This window comes from Myotis yumanensis, unplaced genomic scaffold (assembly GCF_028538775.1).
Source record: "Myotis yumanensis isolate MYYU_CA2020_CCGP unplaced genomic scaffold, mMyoYum1.0.hap1 SCAF_20, whole genome shotgun sequence".
Classification (NCBI taxonomy): Eukaryota; Metazoa; Chordata; class Mammalia; order Chiroptera; family Vespertilionidae; genus Myotis; species Myotis yumanensis.
The window spans coordinates 16469935-16486380 of record NW_027223771.1 but is presented as its reverse complement, the minus strand read 5'-3'; the positions used below and the strand labels follow the sequence as shown (position 1 = coordinate 16486380).

At 48.6% G+C, this 16446-nt stretch overlaps 1 pseudogene; it reads right to left on the bottom strand.

The window, feature by feature from the left end:
- Positions 1-8933: 8933 nt before the first annotated feature.
- LOC138998606 (ephrin-A2 pseudogene) overlaps positions 8934-16446 on the bottom strand; it is a 56756-nt pseudogene continuing 49243 nt past the window's right edge.

The following is a 16446-nucleotide window of genomic DNA, read 5'->3' as shown; positions in this document are numbered from 1 at the left end:
CGTGTCCTGGAACAGGAATCCCACCGACCAGCTATCCTTTCTTCCCGCGGTTTAGATGGAAATGCAGATTGTTAACCCTGTATCCAGGGCCGGTCTGCTGGGTCCAATAATCCCTGGCAGTGCCTCCAGCTCCAGAACCAGTGGCTACATCTTGGCAGCAGCACACTTCCCCACATTTATTATACTCATAAATCATATCTCCAGAGCATAGACCTTTGTGATAAGCAACTTTCTGTTTCTGACTGGCAGCTCTTTCACATTCAACCCACTGGTGACGTCTTTTTCCACTGAGAAATTCCTGTGAAATCTCATTGTTACTGTGTGGCTCTTTAGTGTTAAGAGTGGCCTGGTGCTGGAGAAGCCCTGAGATGGTTGGGGAGTCTTTCCCAGCCTCCATGCTAGCTGCAGGCATCCCAGATAAGTAGAAGCAGCAACTCCTCACAAGCAAGGCACTCTCCATATCTTCTTTCCAGGGCTTCTCTCCCCTGGCATCCTTCTGTTGCTGGTGAGGGTTTGCACTGAAACACAAGTCTCTCACACACGCATCACTTAAGAACACATTTTTCTCAAAGTAAACCACTTGTAACTCACTTAGGTGCAAAATATCTTTTAACACTGAGAAGCACGGCTTACACAGAAGGGTCCTCTGGGTGGCTGCAGCTGTCTTGGAAGCCCTGACCTGAGACTCTCCTACAGATACACTGTGCTCAGAATAGGCCTCCATTTTATGCCAAGGATCTGAAAACAGAGAAATGATGAGAAATGAATGTTGACTTTGGTGATAGGAGGAAGTCCCATTATAAACATGGGTTGCACATACTACATTGGTTTCATGCAACTGGCTGAAAATAAAAGACCTGAAAGATGGATTAATAAGAGGCCCCTGTGTCAGGGGATAGAGCATTGGCCTGCGGACTGAAAGATCCCAGGTTCGATTCTAGTCAAGGGCATGTACCTGGGTTGCTGTCACATTCCCAGTTGGAGGTGTGCAGGAAGCAGCTGATTGATGTTTCTCTCACATAAATGTTTCTAACTCTCTATCCCTCTCCCTTCCTCTCTGTAAAAAATCAATAAAAAATATATTTAAAAAAATAAGAGGCCACTGTGAAGTAATTGACCACTGAAGATCACAAAACAAAGGAGACTTCAAGAGAAATAGAGCAAAAACATGGCAAGCACCACATGGAAGAGAAGCGGACTGTCCAGCTCATCCTGCTGCCAGCAGCATTCAGTACATCTCCTCTGATGGTAACATGGGCAAGCTGTGAAGAAGGTTGGTTACATCACATTCCAAGTAAAATTCAATAAACAAGCAGCTGGTATTTTTGGGGTATCTAAGCATATACACCGGGTGGCCAGATTATTATGACCGGCCAAATTATCATGACCACCCCATCAGTATAATGAAACGAATTAGTTATGCAAATAATAATAATAATAAAACTTTGAGAGTATCTGCTTAGGAAGTTTTCAATATTCAGTATTTTGGAAGTGTCAATGAAGTACTGATGGGGTGGTCATAATAATCTGGCCACTCAGTGTATGTGCTCCTTATAACACTTGCACAGGTCCATGTTGTAGTATACTGCAGAAAGAGATGTGCAGAGGAATAGGTGATGTAAAAAGGACACAAAGGCAAAGATAGCCAAAGCTAAGAATTCATTGATGGAATGAGAAGCCAGCAAAGGGTCAAGTATGGAAAGGGAAATGTATAAATGAGGGGTGGCCATTAGAACCGGCACCAAACACCATTGGACAGGAGCAGGTTCCTGGTACAATCTGAACACCATCCTTAAGTCATACCTTTTCCCAGTTGACACTCATCCTCTGAGATCATCCTGTACATTCACTCTGGAGAAACCCAGGGTTCTCCCTGCACCTCCTTCTCTAGAAATATCAACAAACTAAATATTCTGAGAATCAATGAATGACAACAGAGGTGAGTGGCCATCACTTGCCCATATCATTCGGTTTACAATAATATTCACAGAAGGTAATATTACAAACAACAATGGAAGGAGGGTCTTACAAGAACAGCTCCTGGTTCATGTAAGTAAAGAAGATACCTGGCACAGGCATTCACCAAGGTCCTTATCTACAGGAAAGGTGCAGAAGTGGAAGCCATGGATCTGGATACAGTCACCCTTCCTGGGTGAGGAAGAGCAGGAGGGACCCATTAAGCTGTCTGTAAGACTGCTGACACCGACACACTTCCTGCAGTTTCTGAGGCAACTGGTGTTAGGGAGGTTTATGGAGTCTATTGCTCAGGGCTCTCTGCAGAGCTCAGCACTGGCAGCCACAGCCCATTCGACAAGACAGTGGGGGAAATGAGCAGAGCCTATGGTCTTGCTTTGAGAGAGAGAGAGTGCTATGTCTGGAGAATAAATAAAGAGTGGGCATCACTTCAGGACACTAGGAGAGTTGAAGGTCTTACCTACAAATGATACAAGTGCAAACACTTCCAGCATCACATCACAGTATAGATGTCTCTGAGCATCACAGTACAGACGTCTCTGAGCAACATCAAGGATCTCCCACTCCTCCTGAGAGAAGGCAATGGCCACGTCCTTACCTGTCATAATGGAGACAGTACATCCCATAATAAGATTCTCTCTTGAGCTGCCAAGTTTATCACACTTCCCACCATGCACATCCATCTGCTTCCTCTACTCCCCACATCAGAGAAGATAGCAGGCCTTGGTCCCATCAAAGTCAATCTCTCCTTATATTCCTATTGATGCTGTATCTCCCACAACAATAAAGGCAGATGAGCAGTTAGAACATACCTGTGCTCTGATCCTCAAATGTGAGTCACACTGCCCCTTTTCAATAACAGTGGGTGTCAGTAACGTAGGGTAGGAGGAGATGTTGCACATAAAGGGAGTGTGAGTGACTTGACACTGGTCTTGTCAGGCAATACCCATGTGTCCTCCTATTGTCCCTCTAAGACACCAAAATGGTAATGCCCATTACACTTCCGACTCCAATCCCAGTTTGCTGAGGCCATCACTTTGCATTACCTGCTGCCCATAGTTCTTTGATCCACACTTGTCTCACAGCTTCATTCCCAGAGGCACATATTCACTAGTGACATGAATAAGCCATCACAAGGACAGGTTGTTTTCTAACTAGTTTATTTTCTAAAATTCTAGTTCACCACCTCTGTAATGTATTTCTCTCTCAACCTTCTCTGTTCTCCCTTCCCCATGCTGGTGGAGACTTTCAAGTGCAGGTGACACTGATGTATGCTATCCCATTCCTATTGTTCACTGGGTCAGCCCTCAACTAGAAATGACAAGTCGGCACATATATGTCACCTAAGCTCTGGACCTGGCATGTAGCACCACATCAGCCCATCTAGTTAGAAATTATCCTAAAATTTCCCATATCATGTCATGAAGACACCATCAGAAATGGACTCCCTTTCCATTCACTCATCTGTCAGTGTTAGTGATGAGGCCATTGTTTTGTACTACCTGCTGCACACAGTTCTTTGAAAAACACTTCTCTCACACAGCTTCGTTCCCAGAGGCACAACTACAAAGGTAACACAAATTTGCTGTGGCAAAGACGGGTTGTTTCCTAATTACCTTATTTTCCAAAATTACAGATTACCACCTCCATCATCCATTTCTCTTTGACCCTGCTCCCTTACCCATGCTCATGGAGATTCTCAAGCCCAGGGAACACTGATGGATACTATCTTATTTGTAACCATCAGTATGTCACCCCCAACAACAAAAGGCAGGTAGGTACACAAATTTCATCTAAGACCTGAACCTTGCAGATAGCCCCAAACACCCCTCTTTTCAGGCAATTACCCTAAAATTACCCTTGTTTTATCATCCAGACTCCACCAGAAATGGACTCTCCCTTCATTCACTCTTATATCAATGTCAAGGTGCTCTGGCTATGAAGTCACATTCCCTCTCCAAGTGCACATCACTCTGTCTCCCACACCTCTCTCACATCTGCGACCCCTACAGTCCCAGCCTCCATAGTCATCTCCTCACCCTCTTACTTATTACTCAGCATGTGTGGTCCAGAGAGTGCTTGCCAAATTCAAACAGGATCAAGTACTGCCTAGACTCTGATAGTCCACACTCATAGAGACAGCCTTGAGTCCTGCTATGAAGGCTTCTCTCCATGACTGTTTTTTCCTGCAATCTAAACTATGAAGAACAACAATCGGATTTCAGATACCCAGAGCCCACCTCCCGTGGTGGTGCACTTGATGTCCCTTCACCAGTCACAGCCAACATCTCTCCACTTAATTGTTATTCAGTCACAGCTGCGCTAGCCCTCTATACATACTTAGTGAGTCTCACAGATGACCATTCAAGCCACTAAGCTAAGCCACAAGACTGACTGTTACTCCACCAGCCAGGCCACCTTGAGGGACACAACAATATCCTGGAGAGGGTTTAGAGAAATAAATATGTACCAACCCAATCTCATCTTGTTTGAATTACTCTTTGGCCTCCAATTAATTTCAGGTCCACTCATCTTTTAAAGGCCTTTCCCACTGAAAAACCATTATCTCTCCCCTACACTCTACATGACACCTCTGTCACTATGCTGTGTTGTGACACTCACCTCCCACAAACAGTGGATCCAGCAGGAAAGCTAGCACTCAGGCTCACACTGTCCCTTCTGAGCTACTACTACCATTACCAACCTGACCATGATTCCCTTCCCTGTATTAAAGTGATCTACAGTCCTGGCTGATATCTGAGATGGTTGAGCATAGTCACATGCACTGGTGAGGTCACATGCCTGGGTTGTGGGCTAGAGCCACAGTAGGGGTTGTGCAGGCAGCAACTGATCCTACTTTCTTGCTCATCAATGTTTCTCTGTCTCTCTACCTCTCCCTTCCTTTCTACATCTAATATATATATATGAAACATACCTGTCAGTTCCTGAATCAGCTTACTCTTCACTCCCAGTCTTGGCATATTCTGGAACCTATGCCCTGGAGGACCGCCCACTCATTACACTGGTTGCCAGAAACAAGGTCCACTTCATAAAGCCCTCGTCATGGACTTAGGATTCTGGGCTTAGTGTCTGTTCAAAGTATCCAGGTCCAAGGGCTACAAGAGCAGCTGGATAGGCCAAGGACTCCACTCTATCAGAGGCCACAAGTGTGTGAGACCCTGAAATAAGTTCCACAAACCCGTACACCTAACCGATTCTGCATTTGCAGCAATTTGTGGAAAGAAAATGGTCTGTGAGAGCCTGGCAAAAACCAGGCTCTATGGGCTCAGGCTGCTCAGTGCCCTTGTCCAGCCCAGAGGCCAGGTGCCCTCCAGATGCCTGAATTATCTCAGGGCTCAGTGCTCACTCTTGCCAGTTACCTTATCATTTACAGGACTTCCCCTTCCTGTCCACAATGCTGTCCTCTGTCCTCTAGCCTATTCTTCCTCTGAGCAATGTTAGGAAAAGTTAGAATCCTACCACAGAAAATGTCCCTCTATTTTCACAACCATCTATGGCCCCAGCGTTCTGAGAATGAAATTAAAACTCCTCGTGCAAAACCACACCTCATCTTCTCTGTTGCCTTTAGACCCCAAACCGGCCAGGGGTCTCCTACGCCTCCAGGCTCAGCCCCACCCCCGTGTCCTTAGAAGGTGGCATTGCAGCCTGTGGCCCTTTCCCCATCACACCCTGTGTCATCCACGATCGACTCACTGTTCTGGATGCGGCTTCCTGGGCTGCAGTAACTGAGAGGCTCCAGTCCCCAAGGCTGGAGGATTAAGTGGGGTGAGGCTGCGGGAAGGCTGTAAGCAGAGGAGTCTGGGAGGCACGGGCAGCAGGGGGCGCCATGGCCCGGTCCTTCCTGGGTAATGTAGTTTTCTCCAAGTTCAAGGGGGGCTAGCATCCCAGCCAATGAAATTGGTGAATAAAGGTGATGTGGTTCAGCAAGTGGCCCTGGGAAGGACAAGGTGGGACCAGAGACCTGGTTAACAGGAACAGACTGGAAGATCTCCCAGGAGAGGGGTGCGGGAGGACTGGGAGAGATCCCCCTATGAATATATGCACAGAGGGAAATTGGAGACATCTGTAATACTATCAACGATAATAAATGCATTAAAAATTTTTTTTTGTTCTTGAGGTTTTTGCTTATTTTATTATTAAAAAATACAGAATCCAAAGTTGATTGTGACGGGAGGGGGGAGGCCCTGTGGCCAGCTCCAGGCATGGCAATACCACCGCCCACACCAACCCCTACAAAAGTCCCCACCCCACCCCACACCCCACCCCCTGCCAGCTGGAACGCCTGGTGGTCTCCCAGCAGCTGTGCACCATATATATTGATATATAATATACTAGAGGCCCGGTGCACAAAAATTTGTGCACTCGGGAGGGGGGTGTCCCCCAGCCCGACCTGTGCCCTCTCGCAGTCTGGGACCCCTCGGGCTTAGGCCTGCTCCCGGGTGGCAGAGGGCACACCCAATCCCTAGGTGCAGCCCCTGGTCAGGCTCAGAGCAGGGCCGATTGGGGAGTTGGGGCGCCGCCCCGTCATGCACAGAGCAGGGCAGATCGGGAGGTTGCGATGCCACCCTCAGTCACGCTCAGGGTAGGGCCGATTGGGTGGTTGGGGCACCGGCCCCTGTCACACTCAAGGCAGGGTCGATGGGGAGGTTGCGGCGCCACCCCCTGTCACGCACAGAGCAGGGCCAATCAGGGGGTTGGGATACTGCCCCCTGTCACTCACAGAGCAGGGCCCATCAGGTGGGGTTGGGGCTCCGTACCCTGTCACACACAGAGCAGGGTCGATCAGGGGGTTGAGGAGGTCCCCCCTGTCACTCACAGAGTAGGGCTGATAGGGGAGTTGGGGCACTGCCCCCTGTCACCCACAGAGCAGGGCCGATCAGGGGGTTGGGGCGCCGCCACTGTCACACTCAGGGCAGGGCTGATGGAGAGGTTATGACTCTACCCTGTCACACACAGAGCAGGGCCAATCAGGGGGTTGGTGCGCCGCACCCTGTCAAACACAGAGCCGCAGGGCGATCAGGGGATTGGGGAGCTCCCCTCTATCAGGCACAGAGCAGGGCTGATCAGGGGGTTGGAGTGCCTTCCGGTCATGAACAGAGCAGGGCAGATAGGGAGGTTGTGGCCCCGCCCCCTGTCACACACAGAGCCACAGGGCGATCAGGGGATTGGGGAGCTCCCCCCTATCAGGCACAGAGCAGGGCTGATCAGGGGATTGGGGCACCTTCCCCTGTCACGAACAGAGCAGGGCGAATAGGGAGGTTGTGGCCCCACCCCCTGTCACACACACAGCCACAGGGTGATCAGGGGGTTTGGGCGCTGCCCCCTGTCACGCTGATCCCGGTGCCGGGAGGCATATTACTGTTTTACTATATAGGATAGAGGCCTGGTGCACAGGTGGGGGCCGGCTGGTTTGCCCCAAAGGGTGTCCTGGATCAGGGTGGGGGTCCCCACTGGGGTAACTGGCCAGCCTGGCTGAGAGGCTGAGGGCCATTTTCTGGCTGGCGGGTGACTGAAGCTCCCAACCGCTCCTTTATTTCTTTTTCTTTTTTTTCTTTTCTGGGCCAGCTTTAGCTCTGAGGCCTCACTGCTGAAAACATTGATACAATGTTGCAGTCAGGCTGGCTGAAGCCCGGCTGACTGAAAGCCGGTTTCTGGGGTTTTGTTTAGCTTCTATATTTGCTACAGAGTTGTTTTGAGTTGCAGCTGAGAGGCCGGCAACTCAGGCAGGGAACATTGGAGTTCGCAGTCACTGGAGCAAGCAAGCCTCCCTGTTCCCTTCAGTGCATGGCTGCCAGCCGCCATCTTGGCTGACAGTTAATTTGCATAAGGATATGCTGATTAGCCAATGGGAAGGGTAGCGGTCGTATGCTAATTACCATGTTTCTCTTTTATTAGTGTAGATATAAAACACAGACCAGGAAAGGTTGGTAGAAATATGAAATCTGTATAAATGTGCTGTTTACTTCATTAAAGTGTCTTTGGGAGGGGGGTTTCTTTTTGGCAGGCCCACCCCCCATCTTGTAGTGTCCTGTTTTCTTTTTTCTTATAAACATTATTAGTCATGGAGTAGAGTAAGAGGGCTCTGACAGATGAACAAGCTTATTGCAAAGTGTGGCTTCTACTCTAAAAAGTCCACCCACCCTCCCACCAAAATAAAAGATGCCCCTGAAGATGTGAGAAAAGAAGAAACTGTCCAGTTCGTCCTCAGGAATACAGTAAAAATAAACCACAGTATATACTTCCTGGCCCTATTTACAGAAATGTAAGGTCTTCTTGGGCTCAGGGGTGATGGAGAGAGGCTGTGGAGCACAGTGGGGAGCTGTATTTCAGAATGACTGGAACTCCAGGGGCCTCTGGTGAAACAGCATGGGTTTCCACTCTGGGAGACAATCACCAGGCATGCGGAGAGTGGGGCTGAGGGGATGAGAATTTGAGGTGGGTTCAGAGTCCTGGGCCAGAATCCAAGGGTCTCACCTTTACCCTTCTGGGGGGTCTGCAGTGGTCTCCAGCCAGGACCCAACAAATGGAGCAACCAGACTAGGGGTCACCCATCCCCATCCCCCAGGGGGCCAAGGACCTCCCCCAAAACAAATGTGTTTCCTTTCAAAGTCACTGGCGACAGCAAGGAATAAATCAAATTAAAAATTCAAGCCTTTCTGATCCAACCATGAAAAATAAACAACAAAAAAAAAACCAACATCACCGATAGTTTCTCAGGTTCTCCAGTGCCCCTGAGGAGATGGTCTGCTCAGGGGCTGTACTGACACCCTGCCCCTCAGGCATCAGGGGCTGTTGGCTGTCCCCGTCACTGGGGCTGGTTCTGGAGCGGGCAGAAACCCCCTGTAGGTGGGGGCAGCACCAGTCGAGGGAGAGCCAGGCGCCTCTATTTGGTCTTGGATTCGGTCATCCAGGTGGGGCCAGCATCATGTGGGCCAGAACTAGGAGCCCAAAAGGGTCCAGAGTACCGGGACAGTGCTGAGGAAGGGCTGACAGCTGCCCAGGCTACTGCACGAATTATTGCTGGTGAAGATGGGCTCAGGGCACTCACACAGGGTCTTGTTGGTTGGCCGCACATAAACCTTTAGCCAAAGGCAGGGCCGGTCAACAGCATTGGTGGTGTGGCAGAGATGTAGTAATACTCATGGCCCGGGCGGAACTCGAAGCCCAGCGAGAAGGGTGTGAAGAGCTGGAACTTCTCGGAGAACTTGAGCGGCCCCCGGGCTCTGCGGGCAAGGTACACTCCCAGCTCTCGAAGCCGCGCTGCAGGTGGTCGCAGGAGGCGTGGCCCTCGCCTTGACCATGTACAGCACGTAGCGCTCCATGCGCTCAGCTGGAGGCAGCGGCGCCCCGTAGCGCGGACAGTAGATGTCCAGGTAGTCACTGATGCTCACCTCCACCGTGCAGCCCCCACGGTCGTCCCCCGCACCCTCGTGGAACCTGGAGTTGCTGCGGTTCCAGTAGACTGTGTAGTGGTCTGAGTTGGCTCTGGAGGCTTCCTCGGCGGCGGCGGCAGATGCAGCAGAAGTAAGCACAGGCAGCAGGGGGCGCCATGGCCCGGTCCAGCCGCCATGCTCGCCTGGCCGCCGCCTGCCAGCCCTATCCGCCTCCTCTGCTGCCGAAACCAACGAGCCATTTTTTTTTTTTTAATTTAAATACCAGTAATATAGCCCAGCTGGTGTGACTCAATGCTTGAGCATTGACCTATGATCCATGAGGTCACGGTTTTACTCCTGGTCAGGGAACACACATGGGTTGTAGGTTCAATTCTCAGTTGGGTGGGGTTGGGGACGTGCAGGAGGCAGCTAATCATTGATTCTCCTTCATTATCGATGTATTTCTCTATCCCTCTTCCTTCCTCTCTCTAAAATCAATAAAAGTACATTTTAAAAGTATATACATATATGCATAGTCCATGGACATAGAGACAATGATGTGGTGAGGGCCTAGAAATGGTGGGGTCAGGGTAGAGGGAGGCAAAGTTGGATGAAGATGGGGGAAATTGGGTCTATTTGCAACAGTCAACAATAAAGATAGTTTGCCCACATGGCATGGCTCAGTGGTTGGGCGTGGACCCATGAACCAATGTATCTCTGGTTCAATTCCAGGACAGGGCACCTGCCCAGGTTGGGGGCTCCATCCCTGTAGGGGGCGCATCTCCCTCTCTCTCTAAAAAATCAATTTTAAAAAGAATACTATTAAGGTTGATTTGATTCAGGAACACAAGGTGAATGAGGGCCATCAGGTTTCCCAAGGCCTCTAAGCAAAATTATGCCTTCGTCTGTCTTTATAGAGAACTAGAGGCCCAGTGCACAAAAATTTGTGCACTGGAGGGGAGCATCCCTCAGCCCAGCTTGCCCCCCTATCACATACTGGGAGCCCTCAGGGGATGTCCTACTCCCTGCTCCCTGCTCCTTTTGGGGAGCAGACCTAAGTCACAGTCTGGCCTCCCTTTGTGGGAGGCGACCAGGCTGATCAGGGGAAGGCACCAGCCCCATCACCCCGCTGTTGCAGCCACTGCCAGTCACCGCAGCCACCAAGGTGTTTTCATCAACACAGACTCCAGTCCCTTTACCATGAAAAATGACAACTTTCTTTAGGCATTTTCAAGATGTGTCTTTCATAGGATATGACATTTCTTTCTTTCTTTTTTTATCCTCACCTGAGAATATGTTTCCATTGATTTTTAGAGAATGTGGAAGAGAAAGGGTAAGACAGAGAGAAACATCAAAGTGAGAGGAACACTTTGATTGTTTGCCTCCTGCATGAGCCCTGACCTGGGCCCAGGCCAGGGAGGAGCCTACAACCTAGGTACATGCACTTAGTCAGAACTGAACCCAGACCCAGCAGTGGGCAGGCTGAGGCATTATCCACTGAGCAAAACCAACTAGGACAGGATATGACATTTCTTAACCCTCCAGCAGCGGACCTTCCTTTTTTTCTCCAGGAGTATGGTAAAAAACCCTAGATCACCTATTTGGATTCTTATTACACAAGTTACTAAGAATATTACCAGTGGCATACAGGGAGATAAGCCAATGAGCAGTCAGAAAAGGTGTTTCCTCTGTAGTTCACATCAATTGCCGGCTTGGCACCTGCCCAGGCCTAAAGCCTCTGGCCGAGTCATTAGCCCTGGGCAGGGTACCTCCAGCTCCCTCAATCTTTGGCTTAGGCCCTACTCCCCATGATCCCTGGCTCTGCCCCTGCTCCCCGCAATCGCTGACTCCGCTCCTGCACAGGCCTAACGCCTGTGGCCAAGGCCTTAGGCCTGGGCAGGGAACCCCCAGCTCCGCACGAATGCCAGCTCCACTCCTGCCCAGGCCTAATACCATGGGCAGGGGACCCATTGCTCCCCACAATCGCAGGCTCCTCCCCTTCCCAGGCCTAATGCCTCTGGCAAAGGCATTAGGACTGGGTAGAGGACGCCCAGCTTCCACAATCGCTGGCTCTGCCCCTGCTACCCGTGATTGCTGGCACCGCCTCTGCCCAGGCCTAATGAATCTGGCCAAGGCGTTAGGCCTGGGCAGGGGACCCCCAGCCCTCCAAGATCTCCCACTCTGCCTCTGCCTAGGCCTAATGTCTGTGGCCCAGGCATTAGGCCTGGCAGGGGACCCCCAGTGCCCCGCAATTGCCGGCTCCGCCCCTGTCCAGGCCTAATGCCTCTGGCCAAGGCGTTAGGCCTGGGCAGGGGACCCCCAGCTCCCCACAATTGCTGACTCTGCCCCTGCTCCCCGTGATCACTGGCTCTGCCCCTGCCCAGGCCAAACACCTCTGGCCAAGGCTTTAGGCCTGGGCAGAGGACCTCCAACTCCCATCATCACTGGCTCCGCCCCTGCTAACCTCGATCTCTGGCACTGCCCCTGCCCAGAACTAAGGCCTCTGGCAGAGGCATTAGGCCTGGGCAGGGGACCCCCAGCTCTCTGCGATCTCCTGCTATGCCCCTGCCCAGGCCTAATGCCTGTGGCCCAGGCATTTGGCCTGGGCAGGGGACTCCCAGCTCCCCATGATCACCAACTAGGCCCCTGCTCCCTGCGATTGCTGGCTCCACCCCTGCCCAGGCCTAACACCTATGGCAGAGGTATTAGACCTGGGCAGGGAACCCCCAGCTTCCCATGATTGCCGGCTCCTCCCCTGCCCAGGCCTAATGACTCTGGCCATGGCATTAGGCCTGGGAAGGGGACCCCCAGCTCCCCGCGATTGCCTGCTCCGCCCCTGCCCAGGCCTAATGCCGCTGACCGAGGCATTAGGCCTGGGCAGTGGACCTCTCAGCTCTGATTGCAGGCTCCGATAGCCGATAGCCACTGGGTGCCTATGTACGCAAATTAACAGCCATCTTTGTTGGTGGTTAGTTTGCATATCATGCTGATTAGCCAATGGGAGACATAGGAAGGTATGGTCAATTACCCTGTTTGTCTATTATTAGATAGGATGTTCCAGGCATAACTGTGTTCAGGAACAGGAAGGAGCCTAGAGTGGGTCTGCCTCAGCTTGGTCAGTAGTATTTGAGTTTTTACTTCATGTTAGAAAATATTTCACAACACGAGTTCAGAAGATTTTGAGGGTACATTAATTGGAGCTGGGGATAATGAAAAAAATGTAGGTCTTATGATAGAACAGGGAACAGCAGAGAGATTAAACCAGGCTCCTTTAACGCTCTAGAAAAGTGAGTTAACTGCTGTTAACTCACTGGGCATTCAGAGTAAAGGAGGACTTGAGCACAGACTCAGGGGGGTTAGGCCAGGATGAGCTGCCACTGCTCATTGCTACCCTGGTTGCAGGTTGAGTGGGATTCCTGAAAATCTAAGGAGAACCGGACAAGTGTGGTTCAGTGGCTGAGTGTTAACCTATGACCCTGCAGGTCACTGTTCGATTCCTGGTCAGGACAAATGCTCAGGTAGTGGGCTGGATTCATATTGTGGTGCCTGGAGGAGGCAGCCTATCAGTGATTCTCTCTCATCATTCATGTTTCTCTCTATCTATCCCCCCCTCTCTTCCTAACTGAATTCAATAAAAATATTTTTTGAATGTACATTTTAAATCAATTACACTTACATCAATTTTTTAGAAAATGATTAAAAGTTGCCACTCCAATTATTTTACTATTTTATCATGAATATTCTTGAGTATATTTGTACCTACTGCATCAGCATGTTGGAAATAAAATATAATAATGTGCTACTGAAATATCCTAGCTGGCCCATGTACAGTACCAACATTTTCTCATTTTGAAACTGATCATGATGAGAGTATTTACCACCAGGAAAATTGACAAATAGTACACAACTTAACTTCACTTAATTTACTATAGAATGCTTTGACTTGAAAAAATGGTGGAGAATGTTATCAACATAGATTTAACTTAAAAGTGTATCATGCAAGTGGGCATTAAATTGTGCATAACATAAAAGTTGAGAAAAACAATTTTACTTCCAGTATTCAAAACATATAGTTCCAATTGCCAGTGAAACCAGTTGGGTCTTTAAGGAATGAATGTAGTGAATACAGATTTCTTAATGCTGAATTGTCCTCCTATTGGTTAAATCCTAAATTCATTTTAAAAATTGCAAAAGTTGCCCTAACTGGTTTGGCTCAGCAGATAGAGCATCGGCCTCCGGAATCAAGGGTCCCAGGTTCAATTCCGGTCAAGTGCATGTACCTTGGTTGTGGGCACATCTCCAGTGGGGAGTGTGCAGGAGGCAGCTGATCGATGTTCTCTCTCATCGATGTTTCTAACTCTCTATCCTTCTCCCTTCCTCTCTGTGAAAAATCAATAAAATATATATATTTTTAAAAATTGCAAAAGTTTCTGACCAAAACTTTCAACAAAATAGATAAAGACAGTGTAAATAAATGCATAAGGAAATGCTCACCATAAAAATTTCTTATGGAAATGGATTTTTTTAAATTAAATCTTTATTGTTCAGATTATTACATTAGTTACTCTTTTTTCCCACCATAACTCCCCTCCACCCAGTTCCAACCCCACCCTCTGCCCTCTCCCCACCCACTGTCCTCATCCATAGGTGCACGATTGTTGTCTAATCTCTTCACTCACCCCCACACCCCTTTCTCCCCCCCCCCCCCAAGAATAGTCAGTCCATTCCCTTTCTATGTCCCTGATTCTATTACAATCACCAGTTCATCAGATTATTTATTCACTTGATTTTTAGATTCACTTGTTGATAGATGTGTATTTGTTGTTCATAATTTGTATCTTTACCTTTTTCTTCTTCTTCCTCTTCTTACAGGATACCTTTCAGCATTTCATATAATACTGGTTTGGTGGTGATGAACTCCTTTAGCTTTTTCTTATCTGTGAAGCTCTTTATCTGGCCTTCACTTCTGAATGATAGCTTTGCTGGATAAAGTAATCTTGGTTGTAGGTTCTTGGTATTCATCACTTTGAATATTTCTTGCCATTCCCTTCTGGCCTGCAAAGTTTCTGTTGAGAAATCAGCTGACAGTCGTATGGGTACTCCCTTGTAGGTAACTGATTTTCTTTCTCTTGCTGCTTTTAGGATTCTCTCTTTGTCTTTTGCTCTTGGCATTTTAATGATGATGTGTCTTGGTGTGGTCCTCTTTGGATTCCTTTTGTTTGGGGTTCTCTGCGCTTCCTGGACTTGGAAGTCTATTCCTTTCACCAGGTAGGGGAAGTTTTCTGTCATTATTTCTTCAAATAGGTTTTCAATATCTTGCTCTCTCTCATCTTCTGGCACCCCTATAATTCTGATGTTGGTACGCTTGAAGCTGTCCCAGAGGCTCCTTACACTATCTTCATATTTTCGGATTCTTTTTTCATTTTGCTTTTCCGGTTGGGTGTTTTTTGCTTCTTCGTATTTCAAATCTTTGACTTGATCCTTGCGACCCTCTGGTCTGCTGTTGGGAGTCTGTATAATATTCTTTATTTCAGTCCGTGTATGCTTAATTTCTAGTTGGTCCTTTATCACAACATCGAGGGTCTCATTAGATTTCTTGAGGATCTCACTACATTTATCGGCGGTCTTACCAGTCTTTTCGAGGGCTTCTAAACAGTTCTTTAAAGACCTTAAAAGTGTGGTTTTGAACTCTATATCCAACAGTTTGCTTTTCTCCAATTCTGTCGTTTGTGTCCTGTTTCTTTGTCTCGGCATTTTTTTATGCTTCGCTGTGTCGATAAAGTGCCTTTCTGTGCTAAGTGTCCCAATTACCTAAGGTAGACACTCTTGGTGCACCCCCTTGTGGGCTTTGTGCACAGTCTTGTTGTAGTTAAGCCTTGATTGTTGTAGTTATCACTGTGAGGAATTGACCTCCAGGTCAATTGGCTGTGAGAATCAGCTGTGTCTGCGGTGGGAGAACTTCTGTGCTGGAGACACCCCTCTGGGGCTAGACTTGCTTCGATGGGGCTTTGGTGCTCACTGAGTCTGCCTCCTGAGTGTGTCTTTTATGGTTCCACGGAGCTTAAAGCTGGATGGTCCCACTCTGACCTCTGGGCTTCCTGGCTCCTGGATCTCTAGGGAGGTGCTAATCTAGCCTTTGCCTGAGGCTATCCAGCAAAAGCCTCCCTGCAGGGCTTGGGCGGGGCGGGTCCCACGGGATCAACAGGGCGGGGTTAGCAATTATGGCTGCTCTCAGTCTTGCCCTCAGAGGCTCTGCTTCTCAGTGTCCCAGTAGTCGCTGCAAGCCCCACGGAGAGAAAGCTGCCCTAGGGTTCTGAGCGATACCAGACAGTCCCGCTTCTCCCGTATGAGTCTGGGTCCTTAGAGACTCGCCCGGAACTGGAGCTCAGAGCCTGAGACTCCCTCCCGATTGAAAATAACCGCGCCCTCAGCCTCCAGCCCGCTCCACATGCACTCCGAACCTTAGTATTTTACTTCAGCACTGCGCCTCCTCTGAGCCTCGGTATGCTTTTCTCTTTCCTCCTAGTTGTAGAACATCCACTCAGCCAGCTTTCCTGTGGTTCTGGATGATGTCCGTTCCGTCTTTTAGTTGTATTTTTGAAGTGGTTGTTCGAGGCAGCAAACTCCCGTGTTTACCTATGCCGCCATCTTGGTTTCTCTCTGGAATTGGTTTTCTAATGTGATGAGCTGGAAAGGCCCTATTGACTCTATTATCTATTTATATAAAAACCCTCTGGAAATGGATTTAAAACAAGTTAACACTATACTGATTTTTGAGCATACAGTTTAAAAATATTCAACATTGCATGTGTTCATAAGGATAAAAAAAACAAGAATTTTCATTATTGTGTGTAACTGAAAAGGCAAAGGTAATGACTATTTTAGATCATAGTTTTGCATATCTTCAAAAGCAAAACACTCACCTACACTGTAACATTTAGCTAAGTAAAATATACAGTTATATAAAGAACTGAACACTGTAAATACTACCAGAAAATTTCTTTATAATACCCTAAACCTGGAAATAACAAAAACCATAGACAGATCAATAGATAAAGTTTTTATACACATAACACAA